Genomic DNA, 27,702 nt, shown 5'->3' on the forward strand with positions numbered 1-27,702 from the left:
ACCTAACCAGTCACTCTTATTCTGAACTTCCCCACAAGATTGACTTGAGCACTTTTCCCTTCAGTGGATTACACTTTTGGCACAGCTGTTCTAACCCACTTAAAAGTTCTATAAACGTCTTTATAATATACAGCTTGTGAAACGCGCACAGGTTCCGACAGCACCCTTTGTTCCTTTATCAACATGATGGTGCCACAGTACAGTTAAACAGCATTATAATGGAAGTGTTTTACCAAGTAAATCTTCAAGTATGGTTTATGTATGTTTATACCATGGTCAGAGAGAATTCCATGTCTAACTGGCGTGCATTATTTTCGTGTATACGCACACGTAGTTTGGCGAGTTAAGTCACTGTTATAATCACTCCGCTCTGGTCATCACCATAGCAACGCACAAATCGGTTGGCGCAGATCATCTGTGTTTTGACAGGTGAATGACAGAAACGCGATAAAACATGGATTTCCAAGTGAATTTGAATATTTTTGGCCAAAATAAAACGTTTGAGGAATGGGAAGAGGAGGAGAGCAAACGGGAAGAACAGCAAAAGCAACGGCATAAAGATTTAACATCGGACGAACTAGACAAGATTAAAGATGGGAAAGAAGAAGAAAACACGAAAAAAGTTAGCTTAAATAAATATTTGTGTGTTAGCTCACTGTGTGGAACCATGGTATAAGCGGATTAAACAACTCGAAGCCGTGCATTATACGGTTTGAATGCACTTCGTGGAGTAACACTTCTTGTTGTTTAATCCTTACATGAACTATGAAGGAGCTATGATTTTTTTTTTTTTTTTTTTTTTTTTTTTTATGTAAAGATTTTGTTCAAGTATGTTCCGACAGTAATTTTATCAGCTCACAGTGTGGGAAGATGGATTTATAAAATTATGATTAAGTGGAGGATGGACATTTACTGCAGTTGATCTTTTTCTTTTTTATTAGTCATGTTAAGTGTACACAAAAAATGGCATACATAAACATGCACATGCAAACCATTGGAGTACAGAATTGTTGTCATTTTCCCAGTGACTTCTTGCATTTGTCTGGGGTGTGTTTTGGCTCCCACTCTAATCAGTTCTTGCATAGACTGAGTATGGTTATGGAAATCAGTGACTTAGGTCCCCGTGTTGGTGAATATTGTCTTCAGTGCTGTGATCTTTGCAGAATCAGTGGACAATCTGATTGCAACACTTCAGAAGCTAAATGAGTATTCTGCAGTCTGTCTGGGTTTGTGATTATCCTGTAGTAAGACTAAGATCCAGGCTTTCAATGAGTTCCTGGACTTGCCTTTCAGAAGCATATTGGTGTGCAGTAAAAGTGTCAAACTTGTGGAGAGTCATAGACACTCATCCGCTTCCAATGGGCCTATGGGCCTATGTAGGACTCACTCAGGTCTTCTCATTTTCCGTACAGAACCAGTTGAACCTCCTATTTTTCTTAAAGGCATATTGCCACTCAGTGAATTAGTTCCTCAGTTCTACCAGGAGAATGACTTTGTCTCAGTTACTTCAGGCAACCAGGATGAGGAATATATTTACACCGGGAGGGAGTGTCAGCTATTACACTTGGGCTATGTGACCTCTGTGCATGATCCAGCATGCAGGGGGCCTCCGTGTTGAGGACTCCAGTGGCTGCACAGTATCAAGGGATTGCCCACATTTCACGTTTTCTCACTAGTCTTCTTCCAGCAAGGTCTGCCTACATGACAGTGTCTACTTGACACAGTTTTCCTATGTAGGAGCTAATTTATTTCAGGCTTTCTCGTGTAAAAACGTGTACACACACTATTGCATTCAAAAATACACCTGCCTGCTGAGGTACGAACAGAGAACCCTGAGGATTGGGTCTTTCAAATACATAAAATAGCTCTTATTTGCTCATTTAGTACATTTGCCTTTATGAATATGCATTTTTGGCTTTGTTCATATGTATGCACAAAATTCTGAGAGGGAACTTGCAAATAGATGAGGTTTTTCATACACAACATTATTTAAAAAAGGAACATTATCAGGTGCTGATTGCATCTGTATTTTGGGAGTTTGAAGCCTTGACCTTCATTTATTGCTCTTGACAGACTGCTGCTTCAGCTGCACACAGACCGCTTCCTCCTCGTACACAGCATCAAGAAAAGTCAATGGGATTTGGGCAATGCACGCACGTTTGTGCTGCATGTGCTTTACTGTGTGCATCAAAAATAGATCAGTAAAATATACTGTTTTTCATGTACTGCGTTATCTTCAATGTACGAGGTCTGTGAGAAAACTATCCGACCTTTTTATTTTTTTCAAAAACTATATGGATTTGAATCATGTGCGCTTGCATCAGACAAGCTTGAACCTTCGTGCGCATGCGTGAGTTTTTTCACGCCTGTCGGTTGCGTCATTCGCCTGTGGGCAAGCTTTGAGCACTGGTCCACCCCCCTTGTCGGATTTTTATTGTTTAGGAATGGCGGAGCGACTGCCGCTTTGTTCCATGAAATTTTTTTCAGAAACTCTGCCAGACAGCCAGATGGAAACCATTTGGAAGATTCAGATGGCTTTCGGTGAAGATTCTGTCGGTATCACATGGATTTAAGGACCATTAAAACTGGATTAAAAATGGCCCACGGTGGCAGAGGGCGCACCGAGCGGCCATCGACAGGCTGGAACGAGCAGATCACTTCCAAATTTAAGGCTCTGTTGATGCAGGACGTCGTGTGACTAGCAGAGAAGTTTCAGAAGAGGTTTTGATCAGCACTTTATAGGCACATTCCACTGTTAAAGGAGATTTTGTAATGAAAGACGTGCGGACGGATTCGCGCATCGCGACGCAGCCGCTCATCGCGCGGGACAAACAACACCTCCGTGTTGGAAACCATTTGTAAGATTCAGATGGCTTTCTGTGGCTTTTTAGTCGAGTGAGTATCCGAGAAATTGTTTAATAGCTGGGCATGTTCCAACTTGTCTTGTGAGACTTCCAATTTTCATGGAACAAAGCGGCAGTCGCTCTGCCATTCCTAAACAATAAAAATCTGACGAGGGGGGTGGACCAGTGCTCACTCAAAGCCTGCCCACAGGCGAATGACGCAACCGACAGGTGTGAAAAAACTCACACATGCGCACGAAGGTTCAAGCTTGTCTGATGCAAGCGCACATGATTCAAATCCATATAGTTTTGGAAAAAAATAAAAAGGTCGGATACTTTTCTAACAGACCTCGTATATTTGATCTGGATGAAGAGGTGCCTTGCACCTGCATCCAGTAACTTAACTTAGGTGGCTGATTTTTATTTCATTAACGAGTAAAAGTAAGCTGAACACACACAACCTGAAATATCTGTGCGGTGATATAAGTCAAAATAAATGTAGGGATCATGCCATGTTGTTTTGTTTTCTTGGTCCATTTTCATTATTTTCCCTTTTTTTCTGATTTTGGGTTGTAATACGGAACCATATTTTGCAAATTGATAACCTCTGTGATTCTTTACCACTTGATTAGCTTGTACAGTTGAGCATGCTGCCTGCTACCCAGTAGTTCAGTATAACCGCATCAATCCAGTCCTCCATGTCTGACACTTGCGCTCATGTTGGTCCTCAGACAGCAGTACATCTCTTCTCCTGTCAGCAGCTAATTGACTGACCCACAGGGCATCCTGTATCACACCACAGCACCATTTATTGGCCATTATGCACTCTGCCATGATGTCATTTGTCGGGGGGAGGGGGCACATATCCAAACTGTCATGTTTACAACCTAATGAAATGGTAAGTCAATTGGAAGAATTATTCCTCTGATTATTTCTCACCATGTACCGTACAAATGTCATCTTTGCACTTTGAAAAATAACATTGATATCTAATGTACTTTGCCATTTATAATACATACATTTAACTTCGGTTTTTACACAGCATTGATTCAGTTGCAATTTTTTTCCAGTGAATAATGATTTAATTATTCATTGTATAATATCATCACATTTTGAAATATGCCTGTTGAAAATTTATGAGACCACGATGATGTCTACATACCGTTTTCATTCGCACAGCAGTCCCCAAACCAGTGAGGTTTAATTTGTAATCTAAAAGAAAACAGCAATCAGTATTTGACTTTTTAATTGATTGAAAAAAACATACATTGTATTATTGTCAGTTTTCTCTGTTGGAGTATTGGAGCACTATTATAGAAACAAGAAAAGTGCATGCAGACCCTGTACAGACTTTAACTATGAAATTCATAATTACATTTGGTTGCAAATTCATGAACCATCCAGCAGGTGCCAGTATTGTTTAGGTGCCAGCACAACATGTGATATTGTCACCTTTCTAAAATAATGGCCTATTTCATTTTTTCCAAAAGTGATTTTTTTTTTTTTTGCCTAAATCATCTTCCTATGATGCTGGCCACCTGTGGTAAAATCACTTAAATCTTCAGTTGAGGAGATCATGCAGTTCCACCCCAGTTGTATAATGGCCTATCTCAAGAGTGTGACCATATTATTTTGCCGAAGTCAAAAGATGTGACTTAGGCAGTTTTAGGATATGTTCCTTTTCATGAATACTCCGGAACATTATTAAAAGATTTTGGAACATTGTTTCTAGTGTGCCTTGAGTAATTTGCAATTCTTGACATGGATGTTACAAAGGTTACCCAAATTCAAGACAACACAGAGATCAGCAATTAAATCTAGAAAAGGTCTTTATTAAAAATGACTAGGTGTGGTAAAGAGGACTAGTAGTGGGCAGTGAACAGGTCTCATATCCACAGAATGCTCTGTTGATTCCTGACGTAGCTTGGTTAAACGGTTTGAGGTCAGATCAGAATCGAATCCTTTCACAGTTTTTCTGAAGGGCAGAGTACGGGTTAATCAGGGATGAGATTTTTCCGCAGATCCGCGGATTTCCACAGATTTGACAGTCCTGGGGGTCGATTTTGTGAACTGTCCAAATCTGTTGAGAAAATTTTATGGGGGGGGGGGGGGGGGGGGGGAATGCAAAAAAAAATTAATGCCAGGAGTACCTTTGTTTAATAAAATTGTCGTCTATTCAGAACACTGAGTGGTCTTTGTTTTTTATCGCCGACGCAGCAAGTTCGATCAGTCCGTCAGTCAGCCGAACGCGGAAGTAACGCTGTGCTGATCAGTGACCAATATGAAGTAGGTGCACAATGAGCATGTAGTGTAAGGGAGGTAACTGTGTAGTCTTTCAGCTTCCAATATTCGGTAGTTTTCCCTCCAACAAATCATAAAAACCGAGACGGTATCGAAGCGCAGTCGAAGCTATTACTTACGCACGTTTTCATTGGTTATTACAAAGCTTATGACCAGTCAGTGCAAAGGTTATATAGGCGTTTTTTTAATATCATTTTAGTGCAATTTACATGTTTTAAAACAGCAAAAATGCTTTGGCTTCAGGGGGACGAAGTCGCTTCGCCTTGGACCTGCTGGGGCCTGCGGCCCCTGGACCCTGGCTTATTTTCCTCTGAAAATCGAATTTGCCAATCTCATCCCTGGTTAATGCAGAGAGAGAATGCAACAAGGAAAAAGAAAATCTCCCTCACCGTGAACAGATCTAAGAACATAAACATGGAATTGTGTTCCTTCTCTTCATTGATTAAACTTTTACTGTGTAAAATAGGAGACAGGCAAGGGCACAAACCTAAATCAGAGCAAAAGAAATGTCCTTCAAAGCAAAACAGGCCCAGACGAGGGGCAGATAGAGCTCAAGGTCAGGATACTAAGAAGTGGGTCAGGGCAGACTACAGGTGATGTTCAGGGAAGATCTTCAGTCAGGATATGGGGAGTGCTGGATGGTTTAGTAACAAGGCACAAAGCGATCACCTACCAGTTTCCTGCCAGAGTGCGCTTTTTATGCAGAGCTTAGATTACAGTGAATAGGTTGCAGGTGCACAGGGAGGCAGGTGGGCTGAAGGAGGGGAAAAGAACAAGAGATCATTAAAGTCCTCTTATCAGCCCCATGCACGTTGATTAATTCTGGACTTATTTTGCTGTTCTCTTGTATATTTGGTCCCATATTTGAGGATGTAGTGCGCATCATGTTTCTCACCAAAGTCGCCATCTTATGTTGTTAGATCACATAAAGGGTGGCAGCCACGTCTGATATTACAACAGGATAGTTGCTCATTCAGTGAATCTGGTATTTCAAATTTAATCTGATTTTAATTAGTTTGACCTCCTTGTGTACCCTTTAAGGCTTGAGATGTACAGTATTATAGTGTATGTGATATATATATATATATATTTATTTATTTGAAGTATTGCGTATGCAAACTGGCTGTGATGATTAAAGCCTGTCTCACACAGAAGACGTATGCGTGACAACCAGTGGTATGTTATACTTACCTGCACTCACAGCCAATACTGGTGAATGCTGCCATGTGCACGTCATATGACCACTGCGTGTGCACTGGGTTTGGTATGGACATATCTCATGGAATGGTGAATGCTGATGATTGTTGGGATTTTTTGGATTCACCAACTTTGTTGGCAGCAATCAGGGTTTGCCTGTGTCATTGGCATGATTTAGCAGCAATTCGCAACATGAGGTTGAATGTTTGTGAAGGTGTTTGTGAATAACAATGGGCAAACATTAGCAACTATTAGAATATGTTAAGGACAGTGTTTGTGATGATTAGCAAGTATTTGGCAGTCTTTTGCAACTGTTTGGGAACATTTGGGCAACTCCTGGTAAAATACCAGGTGAATGTCAGCTGAATCAAACCCTCCCCATCATTAAGATTTCTCCTGACTGTTATGGAAGACAGAATTCAGAAGACCTGCCTTTACTTGGCTGTTGAAGCTACATAGAAGATATAGAAGATGGACTTCCAGAATATGGAAATTAATTTATATCAAGAAGAAGCCCGGTGTGCTGCTGCCGAATTGCTTTGTCTGGCTGCTGCTGTTACAGCTATCCTGCTACAAAAGAGGAAGAAAAAGAAGAAACGGTACACTGGGTAAGAGAGTTGTTGTGAATCAAAAAGAACTTTAGTGACATGTTACAGTCATTTGTAAATGCTTTTAACTGTTTTACAGATAAATTCGCAAATAAATGTTCAAAATTTATTTGCGACAAGAACTACTGTTTGCCACTATCAAATCATATCAAATCAGTTTTATTTATATAGCACCAAATCACAACAAACAGTTGCCCCAAGGCGCTTTATATTGTAAGGCAAAGCCATACAATAATTACGGAAAAACCCCAACGGTCAAAACGACCCCCTGTGAGCAAGCACTTGGCGACAGTGGGAAGGAAAAACTCCCTTTTAACAGGAAGAAACCTCCAGCAGAACCAGGCTCAGGGAGGGGCAGTCTTCTGCTGGGACTGGTTGGGGCTGAGGGAGAGAATCAGGAAAAAGACATGCTGTGGAGGGGAGCAGAGATCAATCACTAATGATTAAATGCAGAGTGGTGCATACAGAGCAAAAAGAGAAAGAAACACACAGTGCACTATAAAAACTGTTTGCAGTTTATCAACCTTTTATGAACCTTGACAAAACACAAAATTGTCTATGTTCATCATCATTCCCCACTCCTTGAGATACGTCCTTACATCGTACTGGACCAAACTCTAAAGTTACCACAGGGTGAAACTAAATGGAAGGCGCTGATAGACCTATCTATCAGTGCTGATAGACCTAATTGGCACTACGGACCAAGTAGAAGAAGAAGGTCTGCTTTCTGTGCTGGTGACTGCTGTCTGTCTGCCCGTGTAGTCGATGTGTATGCCATATCCTGACAAAGATTTTGTGTATCAAGGTGAAACTTGGTACACAAATTAACCTCAAGACCTCTGAAAAGTTTCTGTTCCAACTCTATGTGTAGCTGCCAGGGTGAGAAGTCTTTAAAACATGGTGTATGTGATAATTCCAGAAGGACTTCGTGGATCAGGAGGAAACATGACTACAGAAGATTTAGACCTTGCACAAGTTTGAGGGTGGGTTCAGTGACACTTGTTATGACACATTTTGCCCTTGGTCTCTTTTCCATCTGTCTTTCATGCAGATGTTTCTTCACTGTATTGTTGCATTCATCACTGGCTGCACTTGTTCTCCTTTCATTAAAAGCAGACGTGGAGGAGAAACATCAGGTGTCTGTTAATAAAGGAACATTTGTGTTTGTGTGCGTGTTTCTTCATCATGTCTCTTTGCCTGTTGTATCACATGTCTATTTTGAAGCAAACGGCTGCACACAGGTGGGTGGAAGAAGGAATCACCAACACATTAGAAATGTTATTCATAGTTTCTTGGAAGCGTTTTTCTGCTCTCGATGGAATTATTCTTGAATTTTTGCCAGCATGCAGTCTCCCTCAGCTTGCCTTCCTCTATTCCCCCCCCCCCCCCCCCCCCCCCCCACTCCGGAACAAGTCTTAATGTGCCGGGAATATTACTACCCTGCGTTGACATTCGCCTGAGCTGCGGCGGTTTATGGGAAGTGGGACCAGCTGTGATGTGATTGGCTCATGAAAGATACGCCAGCACTCAAACGTCCCCCCGTTTGGCTTGTTTAAACATATGCACACTGTTCAGCAAAATGCTGTTGGTATTCAAATGTGTCAGGTGGAATTCTTCAGCAAGTGCATTCACAGTTATTACAGCGCCAGAGAGCTGGAAGGGTTTGAATGAGTGATTGCGAATCGCCGAAGGCTAAGTGCTCCTCATGCTGCACAATGCACAAAAACAGTCTGGCTTTTAGCAGTTTGCGTCTTGACGAATGGGGATTTTTGAGGAAATGTTGGAGATATGCTTATGTGTTAAAGGTTTGAATTTGGATGGATGTGTGATTTGTGTGTTTCATGGGAATGTGAAGACAGGTATGCCGAGCATGTGTGTGTGTGTGTGTGTGAGAGAGAGAGAGAAAGAAAGAGAGACGCTCTTGGCTTTCATGTTCTAGAGCCATACAACCACCAAGAGAGAAGTAATTCAACGTCTCTCGCTCTCTCTATTTCCGTCCCTCAGGCTTCTCTTCTGAAGTGAGGGGCCAAACACGGGGCCAGAATGCCAGCTCAGGCTCCTTCTGTTAATTGACGTTGTTTATAGTTGTTTATTTATTTATATTTTTAACACCATTCACGGCCCCTCCCTCTGGTCCCTGAGGTGTACTTGGGTGCCACACACATACTCTGTCTCTCTGGCTGTACTGTAGCCACTATTACTCAGTATTTTTACAGTGTCAGTGCCAGTTATAGCATGTTGTCATTGCACTAACTGGCTGTGACATTACCTCATACGTGTTCACCAGCCGGGACGCCACTGTTTAGTCACATAACATGGAGCTGTCAATAATAGGAAAGTCATAAATGACATCTGTGTGCTTTGGACATGAATGACATCTGATCTCACAGTAATTACTGTAATTAATGGATGTTGGTTTGTCTTTTTACTTTTAAATGGTAAATGGACTGCATTTATATAGCGGTTTCCATCTGTATCAGACGCTCAAAGCGCTTTACAATAATGCCTCACATTCACCCCGATGTCAGGGTGCTGCCATACAAGGTGCTCACTACACACCGGGAGCAATAGGGGATTAAAGGCCTTGCCCAAGGGCCCTTAGTGATTTTCCAGTCAGGTGGGGATTTGAACCCATGATCTTCTGGACTCAAGCCCAACACCTTAACCACTAGACCATCACCTTTTAACTTTTAAGTTAACTGTCATGATTTAGTCAAGGAACATTAGAAAATAAAAATCTGTCATCAATAAACTAAAAGTAGACATTACCTAATATAGGTGTTTTTCCCCCAATTTTTTATTATTTTTTTGATCTGCAGTGCCGGTTCAGTCACATGTTTGAGGATGCTTTCACGCGTGCTGTGTTTGGCCCTGACATTTGGACTTTTCAGTTTGGTTTGAACCAAAACAGCAGGTGTGAAAGCTGCCTTCAACCATGGTCCAGAACAAAGGACAAACATTTGGTCCAACCAAAACAGGTGGGCTCGCGCCAGATCAAAACATGGTCCATTGTGTTTACAGTGTGAAAACACTTTTTTGATAGATTGGACTTTTGACAGACTACAAGAAGCTGAGTCAGGTTTATTGTCATCCAGTAAACATTAGAAGAAGAACAGAAAAAGACAACAATTGAACTAATTTACTTGATTAACACTGGGTGACGGCACTGCAAACAACAAAGTGACAACAAGCCAGCATCAGACACACACACATTTACAACCCATTCAGTGTCAAGTATGGGGAGACAACCTACAGAATGGACTACACAGACAGACACCCTACAGTCCATTATGTCAGGACAAGTGCATCATCAAAAGTTGTTTTGTCTAAAGCCCCTTTCACACCGGGCTTGCAAACAGTTGCGTTGTGATGCGTATGGCGTATGCTGGAAAATTGCGCAGATTTGGCATAGTCCCTGTGTAAGATGGTGTGTGATGGCGTACGGTTGCGTTCCTAGTCTTGCTTACAGTTGCATATGGTTGCCTGCTATATGCTTATTGCCAGGTATGTAGCCCTCGCTGCTATTTTTCTGCCTCTCATACTCCACTCCTGCTTACTTTTTTTTTTTTTTTTGTCATTCTGGAAATGTGCTCTGTTCTCAAAACAGTACATGAAAAGAAAATGGCACTCACATTTCCAGACGTACATTGGGACACAGGCTGCTGCCTCGTCTCGGCTGCATATTTGTGCGCAGGGAGAGAGAGAGAGAGAGAGAAAAAAAATTGCGCACAGAGGGGAGAAGCTTGGCTCCATGGTGCTATAGACTGCCTGGACATGCAGATGGATTTGACACATTGGAAAAAGTCAGAATACATTATTTCCAGGAGTTAATGGACTTTATTAACGTCCCACAATCGTGAGAGAACTTAAGAAGGTGAAAGTGCCGCGTAGCTGTAGCCAGCAATCGCGCTGGATGGTGGACATGTCCTCTCGCTGGCTATCCATCCATGAGGAGTTATACTGGACGTGGACCAGTGTTGCCACAGTTACTTTGAAAAAGTAATCCAATTACTGATTACTGATTACCCCTTGATTAGTTACTTTACTGATTACTCAATTGGAAACGTAACTAAGTTAGATTACTAGTTACTTTTTTAGTTACTTTCCCCAGCTGCCGACAACAACCCTCTGCCACCTCAACATGACAATCATACTTGTTTTGCCAAAACTCACTTTATAGTCACCCTTTCTTGGCTTCAATGAAAATAAATACTTGTTTTATAAAAAGTAAAATAAAGACCTCTTTCTTGACCTCATATTTAACTGTTGACAGCACTGTAACAGTAAAACTTGCAATTTCTAACTTACAATGTTTATAAATGTAACTATTAAATTCATTCTAACATTTTTCTAACATTTAAATTCTCTCTAAACATTTTACTTGTCGAAATTATTATTATTTTAAGTAGTATTACTAGTTGTAGTAAAAAAAGGCTTCAAAACTGGACCTTTAATTTAGGGGTGTTGTGGGGGGGGCACATCCCTGCCCCACGCCCCCATTCCATCTGGATTCGCCCCTGCTTTGGTGTTTGAGCACAAAGAATGGATAACATTTATTTATGCAGAAAACATGACCAGATTTACAGGTAAGAAAGTTTTATTGCCTTTTCACATCATGTGGTCCTCAGAAAGAGAGTTTAGATGCATTTGATTGGAAAATAGTGTTAGTTGTTGATGTGTCGCAGAGGATCAGCTGTTTTTAGCAGCAGATACGGAGCGGCTCGGAGAAAAAAAGCATAAAAATGTCTTTGTAAAGCTCAGTGCAGGTGTGCTGTAAGAGGTGAGGACGAGTCATAGCTGTTGCAGAAAACCGCGGATGAAAAGCTCACAGCTCACTTAAAGTGGGCAGTTCATTTGAACCCCGACCTCCTGCCCACAGACCAAGTTTAATGCTGCTATCAACCCATAATGCAAAAATAATAGTAACGCACAGTGACTTGGAGAAGTAACTTTAATCTGATTACTGATTTGGAAAGATTAACGCTTTAGATTACTCGTTACTAAAAAATGTGGTCAGATTAGAGTAACGCGTTACTGAGTAACGCGTTACCGGCATCACTGACGTGGACATGTCCTCTCGCTGGTGATTGTTCTGTGAGCAGGAGTTAATGGACTTTATTTAACTTGCTACAATCTTGAGAGAAGTTGGAGGTGAAAGAAAGCTGCAGCGCGATGGCGTGTGCAATCCATCCGCGAGGATTGGGTGTCCTCTGAACGTGATAGCTTGGCCCGCCTCTTCTTCTTCTGTGGTTTTGAAACTTCACTGCCAGCAAAGTCCAGCGGGATGGATAAAATCTAGCAATGCAGGTATGTGCTGATTAAAAAAAAAAACTAAAAGATTTCTTTCCCTGGCATAGGGTTGTGTAAAATTGCGGGGGCTTGGTGTACAGGAGCGCAGTGTCGTGTAAATTTACATGCAGTAGCGTAGTGTTGTGTAGACTTGCTTAAAATCTGTGTATTTTCTGCGTCCAGTGCTCTATGCTGAAAAAATAAAACATGTTTTTAATTGTTTTTTTCGTCGTCTCGCAGACCCCTCAGCATACTGCTGTGAAGGGGAGGGAGCAAAAACGTAGAGTAGCGCTGCTTAAACTCGGTGTAGCGCTGCATAGCTCAGCGTAGTCGGTATGCCACAGTGTTCAACTCAACATTGGCCCCGGTGTCAAACGGGCTTAACCTCAACATTGCAATGTGAAACCAAACTAACTGGACCAAATGTGTACAAACATGAACCTTGGTTCAGACCTTGTTCCAGACTTTTATGTGTGAAAAACATCCTTAAGCTGGGCAGACACTGTGCGATATTTTCAATTGTTGTACTCAGCTCCAGCTCAAACTGTGAGACAAAACTGCAGGGTCAGTTTTGTCTCACAGTTAAAAGTTAAAAGCTCAGAGCGCACTATTCATGTTCTCACACTGTACGGCCCGATGCTCTGATGCGATCTGACTACTCATATTATACGTTCAAAAACCACATGTCAGGCTCGTGTTTCCAGAAGCAAAACGTAAACAGAAGCTTTTTTCTTTTCTTTTTAATAAAAATGTATTTACTGTACATTCTCATGCCTATCAGTGCACACAGTGAGTGAAATCAGGTGGGGGGAGACTGAACGCATATGCGCGTGCGCACACACACAGCAGACAGCAACATGATTCACGAGAGGACGGTAAAACAGAAAACAAACATTCATAACAGGTGTTGCTATTTACACTGTTGCATAAATAAACTATATTTCATACGGAGTCTTACAGCTGTGTAAGGTGTAGCAACTTACTCCCTCATCTGTCATAAATCCTGTTGTTGTCTGCTGTGAGTGTGTGCAAGCACGCGCATATATGTTCAGTCTCCCCCCACCTGATTCCACTCACTGTGCGCGCTGATAGGCATGAACTTTAATATAATATTAGGTTATTGCGAGGGAATGCAAAAAAAAAAAAAAAAACAACAACACAAGACTTTACATGAGATCATTGTTTGCTCTCTCTGGTGTTTGCTCACGGAAAGTGCACGAGGGAATCAGCGTGTAGACGCTTGTAGCACTGCTTCAACAGCGCGGAATCCTCACGAGTCATGACGGTCGACAAAAATATCAAACAGGTTTGATTTTCATCTGACCATACAATTCCCGATCGGGAGGTGGTCGTGAGATGTTAAATGCAGCTCGTTACTCCATGTAGACTGCACAATGCAGGATGCACGATTAAGCTGAAACTCTGTGCGATCCAGTACAGTAGAGCGAATGCTATACCACCCCTGCTGCACCGATTCTCCTGCCAATTTCATGCTCCATTGTCCCCTCACTTGTGAGCAAGACGCCGAGGTACTTGAACTCCTTCACTTGGGGCAAGACCGCATTCCCTACCCGGAGTAGGCAATCCATTGGTTTCCTGCTGAGAACCATGGCCTCAACTTTAGTAGTGCTGATCCTCATCCCAGCCGCTTCACACTCGGCTGTGAACTGATCCAGTGAGTGTTTGAGGTCACAGGCCGGTGAAGCCAACAGGACTACGTCATCTTCAAAAAGCCGTGATGAGACTCTGAGCCCACCAAACTGGAAATCCCCCTCCCCCGACTACACCTCGATATCCTGTCCATGAATATCCCAAACAGGATTGGCGCCAGCAACCGCCAACAAAGGTTTTCGCCTTTGTTGGCGGTTGCTGGCGTTGTGTGTTCGCCGCTCGTCTGATTTTCTCCAGTTTTCTCGTGTGTAATTCGGTTTTTAGTGGCTTGAGTGTAATTTTTATTTTGGATATGTACTTAACGTGGTTTTTGGTCCTTCAGTGTGCATTTTTAGTTATCTTTGATTGTTTATTGCCTGCTTTGCGCTGTACGACGCCGCATTTCACTCCCTCGGCTGGCGTGATGCTAAGCTACTCTGCAGCTGAGCTACGAAGCTTGAACAACAATAATGTCCCTCGGGACATTCTCGCTATCAGAGAGCTTGGCTTGTTCCGCCGACGTCGCTGTGTCCACAGAGGCTCCCGGAGAAAGTTTGTGTTCCATCGAACTGGGTCGTCTGTGCCGGTCATCTGGTCAGCTGAGCGCATCAGCGCTCGGCGCCCACGTCATCAGAACGCTGCAGCTTCTGGGAATTGTAGTCCTGATGTGACGACAGCGGTTCCTGACACTCTCCGGGCGCTGGATGGAAAACGTGGAGTGGATTTTAAGATACTCAGGCCTATTCAAAGATGTCAGTCTGTCAAACTGACAGAAGTCTTCAGTTTGGGTCTTATTAACATCAGATCTTTGTCCTCAAAATCCCTGTTGATTAACGATCTAATTATGGATCATCATTTGGACATGATTGGATTATGTGAAACCTGGCTCAAACCCACAGCTGTTCTTCCTCTGAATGAGGCCTGCCCACCAGGGTACACATTCAGTCACAAGGCGGGGGTGTTGCTTTTATCTATAAATCCAAGTTTACCTTCTTGACTGTCGGGGGGTATAAATATAATTCGTTTGAGCATCTGACTCTCCGCTCTGCCCATGATGCTACATATTGTCAGGGTCAGAAGTATGGAAATCAGTCATGCCATGTTGTCACTGTTTATAGGCCTCCTGGCCCATATTCTGAATTTTTAGATGAATTTGGTGCATTCATCTCTAGCCTGTCAGCTAGTGTGGACAACATTTTGATTATTGGTGATTTTAATATTCACATAAATAAGCCCTCTGATCCCCTTTGCAAGTCATTTATGGAACTTCTGGATGCGCTGGGATTCCAGCAATGCATTCAAGATTCAACGCATACTAATGGAAATACCCTTGATCTGGTACTCACACGTGGCCTTGCTGTCACAAACATTGACATTTTGCCTCTTGCCTCGGTGATCTGACCACTCATTTGTTAGGTGTGCATTTATGTTGCCACGCCTAGTGGATCGAAAGCCTTGTCTTTCTTTGCGGCGACGCATTACTCCTTCAATTATGATAGAACTCGAAGCCAGACTGCCTGAAATTTTGGCCTCGGGGTTAGAGAATATTCAGTCATTGGATAGTCTTGCGGAAGGCTTGAACTCAGCGCTCAAGGCCACACTGGACAAGGTTGCGCCTTCTCTCTTAAGGACATGCCTTCCCAAGGCATACTCACCTTGGTTTAATGGTTACCTGCGCGACCTTAGGCAGAAGGCTCAAGGTTTTGAACGGAAATGGCGTAGTTCTAAGTTAGTGGTGTTCCATCTTGCATGGCGAGATGCTGTCTTGGATTATAAGCAGGCACTACTGGCTACAAAGCATGCTTATTATTCTGATTTGATTAATAAAAATAAGCATAATTCCAAGTTTTTGTTTGAAACTGTAGCACTTCTTATTCATGGACAGCCACCTGTTATTCACTCTCCTTTCTCAGCACAGGACTTCTTGGATTACTTCGAGAAGAAAATTGAGGATATTAGGTTGAGTATATCTCAGCAGGCTTTGGCCCAACCACTGCATACTGCTGTGGAGGTGGATGCGCCCACTGAGGTGGTATCCAGATTTACAGATTTTGATGGTATCTCGCTAGGCGCACTGACGAAGCTTGTGATGTCTACTAAAAGCACAACCTGTTTAATTGATCCTATACTAACAAAACTGTTTAAGGACCTTTGGCCCATTCTTGGATCAACTGTGCTGGAAATTATAAATCTCTCATTAACTTCTGGATCTGTTCCTAAGTGTTTTAAGTCTGCAGTGATCAAACCATTACTTAAAAAATCTAATCTCGACCCTAGTGTATTGAAGAATTATAGACCGATATCAAATCTGTCATTTTGTTCTAAAATCCTGGAAAAAGTGGTCTCGCGACAGCTCGTGGACTACCTCACTGAGAATAATCTTTTTGAGCCACTGCAGTCTGCTTTTAGAAAATTTCACTCCACAGAGACAGCACTTACTAAAGTAGTGAATGACCTTTTGCGAGCAATGGACTCGGATATCACTACTGTCCTGGTGCTGCTGGATCTTAGTGCTGCATTTGATACTGTGGATTACCATATTCTACTCAATAGGCTGGAGAATCACTTTGGGATTACTGGAACTGCTCTTGCATGGTTGACGTCATACTTGTCCAGTCGTTCCTACTGTGTATTGTGTAATGGAACCTCCTCCGATCGTAGAGACATGAAGTTTGGGGTTCCTCAGGGATCTGTTTTGGGCCCCTTGCTTTTTTCTCTTTATGTAGCACCCCTCGGGAATATATTGCAGCGTTTTGGGATTCCCTTTCATTGCTATGCTGATGACACTCAATTGTATATCCCAATAACTGCTGGTAATCTTACTCACATAAAATCCTTGGAAGATTGTCTTGCATCAGTTACGTAGTTGGATGTCTAGTAACTTCCTACTTTTAAATTCTGATAAGACTGAAGTTATGGTTTTTGGTCCAGCGAGATATCAGCATCAATTTGATCAGCTAGTATTTAGCTTAGGTCCGTGTGTTATACATCATACGGATAAAGTGAGGAACCTTGGAGTAATTTTTGATCCTGCGTTGTCCTTTGATCTCCACATTAGAGACATTACAAGGACTGCCTTCTTCCATTTGCGAAATATAGTGAGGATTCGTCCTATTCTGTCTATTGCTGATGCTGAGACTTTGATTCATGCGTTTGTCTCTTCTAGATTGGACTATTGTAATGCTGTATTCTCTGGCTTACCGCAGTCCAGGATCAGGGGTCTTCAATTGGTTCAGAATGCTGCTGCCAGACGTTTGACACGGAGCAGAAAGTTTGACCACATTACGCCAATCTTGGCGTCCCTGCACTGGCTTCCTGTTTCTGCAAGATCGGATTTTAAAGTACTGATTTTAGTTTATAAAATTGTTCATGGACTTGCACCTCCCTATCTGGCTGACTTGATAAGCCCCTATGTACCAGCTCGGGCCCTGCGTTCTCAGGGTGCAGGACTTCTGTGTGTTCCCAGGGTGAATAAAAAGTCTGCCGGTCACAGAGCTTTTTCCTATCGTGCCCCAGCTCTGTGGAATGATCTTTTCGGCACACATTCGGCAGTCGGACACTGTGGAGACCTTTAAATCACGTTTAAAGACTCATTTATTTTCCCTGTTTTATCATTAGTGTTATGATGTGTTTTTAATCTTGTATTCTTTTACTGCTGTTTTTCTTTTATGGTTGTTTTTATTGTTTTAAATTTTTAATTGTTTTTTATGTTGTGAAGCGCCTTGATACGATTTTGTCGTGAATTGGCGCTATATAAATTAATAAATTTGAATTTGAATTTGTGACAAGGCGCAGCCCTGGCGGAGGCCAACCTCCACCGGAAACGAGTCTGATTTACTGCCAAGCACCCGAACACAGCTCTCACTTTGTGAGTACAGAGATTGGATGGCCCTGAGATGGGACCCCTTCACTTCATCCTCCCACAGCACCTCCCACAGTATCTCCTGAGGTACCTGACGATACGCCTTCTCCAAGTCCACAAAACACATGTAGACTGGATGGGCATACTCCCAAGCCCCCACCAGGATCCTGTTGAGAGTGAAGAGCTGATCAGTTGTTCCACAACCAGGACAGAACCCGCATTGCTCCTCTTCAATCAGACGTTTGACTATCAGCTGAAGACTCCTTTCCAGCACCCTGGAGTAGACTTTACCAGGGAGGCTGAGTAGTGTGATGAACATGCAGTTGGCACACACTTTCTGGTCTATGCACTCTCTGGTCTAAGTATATGCACATTATTAATTGAAAAAACAAAAACTATCCTTCATGGTATCTAAAGTTTTGTCAGATCCTTGTGTGAGATATGACATAGCGTTTGGAACATTTTACAACAGCACAGTTGCACTAGCTATCTGTGCACCCATTTTAATAATTAAGCAATTTTTATCAACTTTGCCATATTACTGAATATAGACTTTCTTCAATTAATAATTGGTTTAGATTTTAATTTTGTGCTTTATTTGCCCTGAGAAGGGATCCCTTCATTCCGCTATAATGTCAGAGGCTGCCGCCAGGCCTGCGGCATCGTTGGAGGCCGCCGCCAGGGCAGCTGCATCGTCTGAGACCCGCCACCAAGCCCGCAGCATCGTTGGAAGCCGCAACCAGGCCTGCAGCAACAGCTAGCTCTTAGTAGCACCGCAGCAACTGGCTAGCAGACGGAGCTAGCCACTAACAAAATGCCACCCAAGTAGAGAAACACAGAGGAGGATTTATGTATCGCTGACTCAGGTAAATTAATTGCTGCATCAACAGAAGGACATGTTTACTGCTCTGTTACAGCAGCAGCAGCAGCAATTTTTTTTAAAGAATTTGTTAGTTATCATGGACTCAACCAACACCAGAGTTGATGCTTTAACTAAAGAAATTCAAGATCTGAAAGCCAGCATCCGATACACTCAGAAGGATGTAGATGATCTTAAAATAAGTCAAGCCAAACTGTCTGAACATCTCAAGATCACTGAAAATGAAATGGTTAAAATGTGTGAAAGTCAGCAAGTCATTCTTGACAAGCTGGATTACCTAGAAGGTCAATCGAGATGAAATAACATTGTCATCAAAGGCATCCCTGAATCACATGGTGAATCCTGCATGGATTCAGAGGAAAAAGTAAGAGACATTTTTAAGCAGAAACTGCAGCTACAAAGGGAGATGGAGGTGGAGCGTCGCACAGGTAAAACAGGAGTCTCTGGAACACAGACCGCGTTCTATTGTCGTCAAATTCCTGCATTACAAGGACAAAGCTGCAGTTTTACACCGTGCAAAGAATCTTAAAGGTACAAAGATATTTATTAATGAAGACTATACTGATGCTGTTTGCTTAAAAAGAAAAGAACTAATGCCAAAACTGAAAGCTGCACACGAGAGAGGTGACATCGCTTATCTCAGACGTGATAAGCTTATCATCCGTCCTCGTTCTAGCACTCCAAAGTAATCTCGGAGCTTTAAGGTTATGACGTCATAAAGGCCTTTTTGGCGTTTTTTTTATTATTTTCATATGACTGACACAATCACATCACAACATGGATTACCGAAGAGGGGGTTCAGAATTGTGCATATTAACATAAACAGTCTAAGGAACAAAATCTGCGAGGTCGATAATCTGCTGCGTAAATATAAACTACACATACTTTCTATTTCAGAAACTCATCTGGATTCTTCTTTTGATGACACTCAGCTATATATTGATGGCTGTAATATTTACAGAATGGATAGAAATAGATTTGGTGGTGCAGTTGCTTTTTATATTCAAGATCACTTACCAACATAAATCAGAAATGATGTGATGAAATTTAATATTAAAGTGTTATGGCTGAAAATGTATTTACCCCACCGTAAGCCGATTTTGCTGGGTTGCTGTTACCAACCACCAAATACTAATTGTGAATATTTAGCTACAATCTGTGAAATGTTTGACACCTATACTGCTGTGGGTCAGGATACATACGTTATGGGTGATTTCAACATTGACTGGTTTGCTAAAGACTGCCACTGAAAAAATAAATTGTTTACTGTTACTTCTACATGTGGATTTACTCAGGTTATTAATCAACTTACAAGAATACATGTTAAGAATGATGGTGCTAGAATATCAACATCTATTGATAACATTTTTACCAATTCTCCTAAGCGGTGTAGTAAAGCAATTTCTGTTCTCATTGGCTGTAGTGGTCATAACCTGATTATAATTGTATTAGCCACGATGGTAGGTAGACCTGGACCCACAGTAATATTCAAGAGGTCATATAACATACTGATACTGAGAAATTTGTTGATGATGTGAAGGTCATTCGTTGGGCTGAGGTGTTATCTACTCATAATCCTGATATTGTACTTGCAAGATTTAATAGTTTATTCACGCCTTTAGTTGAAATTCATGCTCCTTTGAAGAAGTTTACTATTAAGAACATCGTCACACCCTGGTTGGATGATGAAATTAAAGAGTCTATTAAAATGAGAGATCAGATGATAAAGACGGCAGCTATAACAGGAAATAAATCTGACTGCGACCTTTATCGTAAAATGAAGAACTCTGTCACTAAAATTAATAGAACAAGTTCAGAATGCAGGAACTGATAACAAAAAGATATGGAATGTTTTAAATTGGTTGACAGGTAAGAAAAACAGAATCAATCTGTCTTTTCTTGAGGTAGATATTGCTAATTATATTAATGATTATTTTATGAGCAAACTAGACACGTTAAGAGAAAATATGCCTAATCCGAGTAATGTTAAATCCTATCTATTGATAAAAAATTAAATTGTGAATAATAAAAACATTAGGTTTAAATTTGAAGATGTAAGTACAAATAAGGTAAAGGAATATTTGAAATCCTGTAAAGGCAAGCCCCCGGGTGTTGATGGTCTTGACAGTGGGCTTCTCAAACTAGCAGCCGATTGTATCGCTCATGTTTTAACTCCTGGAGCGATACAATCCTTACCTCAGTTTTACTTGCAACACATGTCTACAAGTGTGGAAACAGGCAAAAATGATCCCACTACCGAAAAAATAAACTTCCGTTCTCGACTTTAAATAGTTGACCTATAAGTATTCTACCTGTGTTAGGAAAAATTATGGAGTCTATTGTATATGAGCAAATTGGTAACTATTTTTCTTCAAATAACTTAACCTCCAATTTCCAACATATAGAAAGAGTCACTCCACTACCATGGGGCTGACTCATATGTCCGATGATTGGCTCAGAGAGGTTGAAAAAAAGAATATAGTTGGTACTGTTTCTCGACTTCTCTGCTGTTTTTGATATTATTGATCATGATTTGTTATTGGAAAAACTCGCTGGTTACGGGTTTTGAGCTATCAGCTCTTACCTGGTTTTATAGCTACCTTTCTAACAGAACACAGACAGTGTTTTTTAATGGCAGCTTCTCTAGCACCAGGAGTGTAGTATGTGGTGTGCCACAAGGGAGTTGTCTCGGTCCATTATTATTTACTATTTTCACGAATGATTTAGCATATATTTTTGATAAAGATAATATAGTGATGTATGCATGTATGATGAGTTGTGTTATTATGAAAAACCCTGTATTAACCATCAAAATTAATAATGTGATAATAAATCAAGTAAATGAGTCTAGGCTGCTGGGTGTAATGGTAGACTCAAAACTATTATGAAAAAACATATAAATAATATTTTTGTAAAAATGGGCAGGGGTGTCTCGATTATGAGAAGACATGCATGGTTTTTAAGTTTTACTACATTGATTCATGCTATTAAAGCATTGTTATTAGTATACCTGGACTATTGCTCAGTAGTTTCGTCAAATGCTACTGGAGAAATGATAAATAAATTGCAGATTATTCAAAATAGGGCTGCTCGTATAGCTCTTAAGTGCACAAGAATTTAAACTGGCTGTTAGTTAAAGACAGACTTTTGTATTCACTTACCATGTTTACCAGAAAGATTATTGTCACTAAGTTACCTTATATTTTGTTTAGGAATTTTTCTTTCAGTTCAGAAAATCATAGATACAGAACTAGACATACTGTGGTAGGAAACTTTACACTACCTGTTGCTAGAACTAATGCCATTAAGAACACTATCATATTTAGGGTTATGAAGGAATGGAATTTATTACCAGATTACAATAAACTCACTTTTAATTAATGTATTAAAATAAAAAATAAAAATAAAAAACTTCTGAAACTGCATCTGTTGGTATAACGAGCAATCTGGGTTCAACCTTTAAACATATACGAGGGCTGTCCATAAAGTATATGTCCTTTTTATTTTTTTCAAAAACTATATGGATTTCATTCATATGTTTTTACGTCAGACATGCTTGCACCCTCGTGCGCATGCGTGAGTTTTTCCATGCCTGTCGGTGACATCATTCGCCTGTGAGCACTCCTTGTGGGAGGAGTCATCCAGCCCCTCGTCGGAATTCCTTTGTCTGAGAAGTTGCTGAGAGACTGGCGCTTTGTTTGATCAAAATTTTTTCTAAACCTGTGAGACACATCGAAGTGGACATGGTTCGAAAAATTAAGCTGGTTTTCAGTGAAAATTTTAACAGCTGATGAGAGATTTTGAGGTGATTCTGTCGCTTTAAGGACTTTTCACGGTGCGAGACGTCGCTCAGCGTTCTCAGGCAGCGTCATCAGCCTGTTTCAAGCTTAAAACCTCCACATTTCAGGCTCTATTGATCCAGGACGTCGTGAGAGAACAGAGAAGTTTCAGAAGAAGTCGGTTTCAGCATTTTATCCGGATATTCCACTATTAAAGGAGATTTTTTTAATGAAAGACGTGCGGACGGGTCCGCGCGTCGGGACGCAGCCGACGCGGCGCGGCGGCACAGGAAAAACACCTCCGTGTTGATAACCATTTGTTAAAATCCAGTTGGCTTTTGATGGCTTTCAGTGGAGTGAGTATATGAGAAATTGTTTATCAGCTGGAGATGTTCCAACTTGTCCTCAAGGCTTCCAACAGAGGTGTTTTTCCTGTGGCGGAGCGTCGCGGCGGCTGTGAGCCGACGCTGCAATCCGCCCGCACGTCTTTCATTAAAAAAATCTTCTTTAACAGTGGAATATCCGGATAAAATGCTGAAACCGACTTCTTCTGAAACTTCTCTGTTCTCTCACGATGTCCTGGATCAACAGAGCCTGAAATGTGGAGGTTTTAAGCTTGAAACAGGCTGATGACGCTGCCTGAGAGCGCTGCGCGACGTCTCGCACCGTGAAAAGTCCTTAAAGCGACAGAATCACCTCAAAATCTCTCATCAGCTGTTAAAATTTTCACTGAAGACCAGCTTAATTTTTCGAACCATGTCCACTTCGATGTGTCTCACAGGTTTAGAAAAATTTTGATCAAACAAAGCGCCAGTCTCTCAGCAACTTCTCAGACAAAGGAATTCCAACGAGGGACTGGACGACTCCTCCCACAAGGAGTGCTCACAGGCGAATGACGTCACCGACAGGCGTGGAAAAACTCACGCATGCGCACGAGGGTTCAAGCATGTCTGACGTAAAAACATATGAATGAAATCCATATAGTTTTTGAAAAAAATAAAAAGGACCTATACTTTACGGACAGACCTCGTATAGACAATTTTCTTTGCCCATGTGTGATGAAGGTTTTTGATTTGATTAGAATTTTTTTTTTTTTCATTTTTTGCTTATATATTTTTTGAATGTATTTTTGATATATTGTGTTTGTGAATTTGGATGGACCATAGGAAGAATAGCTGCAGCTAATGGGGATCCAAGAAAACAAATAAATAAACTCCATACTCCCGCAGCGCCTCCCACAGTATCTCCCGGGGTACCTAATCATACGCCTTCTCCAAGTCCACAAACCACATGTAGACTGGATGGGCATACTCCCAGGCCCCCTCCAGGATCCTTGTGAGAGTGAAGAGCTGGTCGGTTGTTCCACAACCAGGACAGCACCCGCATTGCTCCTCTTCAATCAGAGATTCGACTATCGGCCAAACCCTCCTTTCCAGCACCCTGGAGTAGACTTTACCAGGGAGGCTGAGTAGTGTGATGCCCCTGCAATTGGCACACACTCTCTGGTCCCCTTTCCGGATACATTTTATGTAAATCCCTTCCTTTTCTGAGGAACTGTTGTGAAAGTGAAATGACATGGACCCACAACGGGGGGCGTAAATGAACGGACAGTGGAAATGCCAAAAATATAACAATTTAATGTTGTGAAATGTGCACAACGGGATACAGATGCTGCTTTTAGATAACAGTCAATTAAATCACAGATGGCGTGTGGGTAGGCTCGAGGATAGGAGACGCCTGTCCAGAGAAGAGCCGGGCCCCACACGGCTTCCACTGCCAACGGAGACCTGCAACACACCGGAGCCGCCAAGTCCTGAGTCCCCAGGTGGCCACTGCCTCCAGCTGTCAGGTCTGGTGCTGCTGGCGGGAAGAACAAACAGGTTATGGTGGGTGTGCGAACACCCAGCAAACAGTCAGCAAAAGTCACAGTTCCCTCCTGAGGGAAAAATCCACCACTCCCAGAAAACAGGAACACTAAGAACGTGCAGTACCAATAGTATACTTAAGTGATCAGGAAAGTGAGGAGTGGGAAACGGCAACTTCCACAAACCCAGCTCCAAGCTGCGAGTATACAAAGGTTACGACTGCCAAACTCAGTAGCAAGTAATGTGCGAACAGGACAACAACGGCTGAAAACGTTTACCTGTTGGGTAAGCTGATTTCTCGGCAGAGAGGTGGAGTCACTGCCTGGCTTTTATGGAAGGAGGTGATGATGATGATGTGTGACAGCTGTCCATCCTGGTGCTCCTGGTTGCTCCTGACAGGCGACTGCGCCCTCTGGTGTTGGGCCAGCAGTACCTCCTCTTCTGGCGGCCCACACAACAGGACCCCCCCCCCCCCAACGGGCGCCTCCTGGTGCCCGACCAGGGTTGTCGGGATGGCAGCTGTAGAAATTGGCCAGGATGGCCGGGTCCAGGATGAAGCTCCTCTTCACCCAGGAGCGCTCTTCGGGTCCGTAACCCTCCCAGTCCACCAGATATTGGAGTGAAGCTGGTAGCTTCAGCTTCACTGCGGCCGGGCTGAGGACCTTGATGATGGTGATTGGTCCGATGAAACGGTCCTTCAGCTTTTGGAATTCCACTTGGAGCGGTATGTCCTAGGTTGAGAGCCATACCTCCTGCCCGGGGCTGGTATGCAGGGGCCGGGGAACGCCGGCGGTCTGCATGGGCCTTGGCCCTCATCTGGGTCTTCAGCAGGGCAGAGCTGGCAGTGCGCCACACCCGACGGCACCTCCTGAGGTGGGCTTGGACCGAGGGAACCCCGACCTCTCCCTCCACGAGCGGAAACAATAGGGGCTGGTACCCCAAACATACCTCAAACGGGGAGAGGCCGGTGGCAGATGAAACTTGGCTATTGTGAGCATATTCGATCCAGGCCAGATGGTTGGTCCAGGCCGTCGGGTGTGCAGAGGTCACGCAGCGGAGGGCCTGTTCCAATTCCTGGTTCGCCCGCTCTGCCTGTCCGTTCGTCTGGGGATGATACCCGGATGAGAGGCTCACGGTGGTCTGCGGTGGACTCACCAGGAGGTCTGCTGGGCCATGGGGAGCTTTGGGAGGGCCACGAAGTGGGCCGCCTTGGAAAACCGGTCCACTATCGTGAGGATGGTAGTCATTCCCTGGGATGGCGGGAGGCCCATAACAAAGACCAGGCCGATGTGGGACCAGGGGCGACGAGGCATAGGCAAAGGCTGGAGGAGTCCTTGTCCCTTCTTATGGTCTGCCTTGCCCCTGGCGCAGGTGGTGCAGGCCTGGACGTATTCCCGGACGTCGGCTTCCATGGATGCACACCAGAAGTGCTGCTGGACCACTGCCACGGTTCTTCGCACCCCTGGGTGGCAGGAGAGCTTGGAACCGTGACAGAAGTCCAAGACTGCAGCCCTGGCCTCTGGTGGGACGTATAGTTTGTTCGGGGGTCCATTCCCCGGGTCCGGGTTCCATGTCAGGGCCTACCGGACGGTCTTCTCCACGTCCCAGGTGAGGGTGGCCATGACAGTGGACTCGGGGATGATGGTGTCTGGTGGATCTGACAGCTCTGTCCTGACTTCCTCCTCGTGCACCCGGGACAATGCATCGGACCGTTGATTTTTGGTCCCGGGGCGATACGTGATTTGGAAGTCAAAACGACTGAAGAACAATGACCAGTGGGCTTGCCTGGGGTTCAGACGCTTGGCGGTCCGGATGTATTCCAGGTTCCGATGGTCCGTGAAAACCGTAAATGGTACCGCAGCTCCCTCCAACAGGTGTCTCCACTCCTCAAGGGCCTCTTTCACCGCCAGGAGCTCCCGATTGCCGACGTCATAGTTCCTTTCAGCCGGGGTCAGCCTGCGGGAAAAATAGGCACAAGGGTGGAGGACCTTATCGGACTCCCTGCTCTGGGACAGCACGGCTCCTATCCCTGAGTCAGAGGCATCCACTTCAACAATGAACTGGCGGTTAGGATCGGGCTGCACCAGAACAGGTGCAGTCGAGAACCGGCGTTTCAACTCCCTAAACGCGGCTTTGCACCGATCCGACCAGGTGAAGGGGACTTTTGTGGAGGTCAGAGCCGTCAGGGGACTAACCACCTGGCTATAGCCCTTTATGAACCTCCGATAGAACTTTGCAAAGCCAAGGAACTGCTGCAGTTTCCTACGGCTTGTTGGTTGGGGCCAATCTCTCACCGCCACAACCTTGGCTGGATCAGGGGCGACGGAGTTTCTAGGAGATTATGAACCCCAGGAAGGACAAAGAAGTGCGGTGGAACTCACACTTCTCGCCCTTCACAAACAGCCGGTTCTCCAATAACCGCTGCAGGACCTGACGTACATGCTTGACATGGGTCTCAGGATCCGGGGAGAAGATGAGAATATCGTCCAGGTATACGAAGATGAACCGATGCAGGAAGTCCCGCAAGACGTCATTTACCAGAGCTTGGAACGTCGCGGGCACATTGATGAGGCCGAACGGCATGATCAGGTACTCAAAGTGACCTAACGGGGTGTTGAATGCCGTCTTCCACTCGTCTCTCTTCCGGATCCGAACCAGGTGGTATGCATTTCTAAGATTCAACTTTGTGAAAATGGGCTCCATGCAAGGGCGTGAACACTGAATCTAAAAGAGGTAATGGGTATTGGTTGCGAACCGCAATTTCGTTCAGCCCTCTGTAATCAATGCATGGATGGAGTCCGCCGTCTTTCTTGCCCACAAAAAAGAAACCAGCACCCATCGGGGAGGTGGAGTTCCGGATCAACCCGGCAGCTAAAGAGTCCCGGATGTAGGTCTCCATTGATTCGCGCTCAGGACGTGAGAGGTTGTACAGCCTCCTTGACGGGTACTCAACGCCCGGGATCAAATCAATGGCACAATCGTACGGACGGTGCGGGGGCAGCGTGAATGCCAGATCTTTGCTGAAACGTCAGCGAGATCGTGGTACTCAGCTGGCACCGCCGCAAGATTGGGGGGGATTTGAACCTCCTCTTTAGCGGTCACACGGGGTGGAACCGAGGATCCCAAACACTCTCGGTGGCAGGTTTCGCTCCACTGAGCAACAACCCCAGATGGCCAATCTATCCGGGGATTGTGCTTAACCATCCATGGAAAACCCAAAATCACTCGGGAGGTAGAAGGTGTTACAAAAAACACAATCTCCTCCCTGTGATTCCCAGACACAACCAATGTTACGGGCTGTGTCTGCTGTGTGATTAGTGAAAGGAGTGCCATCTAGTGCCCGTACCTTCAATGGTGAAGGGAGGGCCACTAGGGAGCCCTACTTCCTTTGACAATCTGCTGTCCAGCAGATTCCCTTCCGACCCCGT

At 43.6% G+C, this 27,702-nt stretch overlaps 1 protein-coding gene and 1 long non-coding RNA gene across 3 annotated transcripts in view; one reads left to right on the forward strand and one right to left on the reverse strand.

Annotated features, from left to right (window-relative positions):
• The window catches only part of slc25a26 (solute carrier family 25 member 26), a 259,040-nt gene that overhangs the window by 84,061 nt on the left and 147,277 nt on the right, over nucleotides 1-27,702 (forward strand). The gene's annotated exons all lie outside the window — the stretch shown is intronic.
• On the reverse strand, nucleotides 7,790-12,721 carry LOC117507323. Its single transcript, XR_004559681.1, has 3 exons — nucleotides 12,624-12,721; nucleotides 8,677-8,683; nucleotides 7,790-7,799 (listed from the first exon to the last, which is right to left on the reverse strand). It is a non-coding gene; the product is annotated as an uncharacterized LOC117507323 (long non-coding RNA).

Source organism: Thalassophryne amazonica, chromosome 3, assembly GCF_902500255.1.
Source record: "Thalassophryne amazonica chromosome 3, fThaAma1.1, whole genome shotgun sequence".
In the NCBI taxonomy this organism is placed as follows: Eukaryota; Metazoa; Chordata; class Actinopteri; order Batrachoidiformes; family Batrachoididae; genus Thalassophryne; species Thalassophryne amazonica.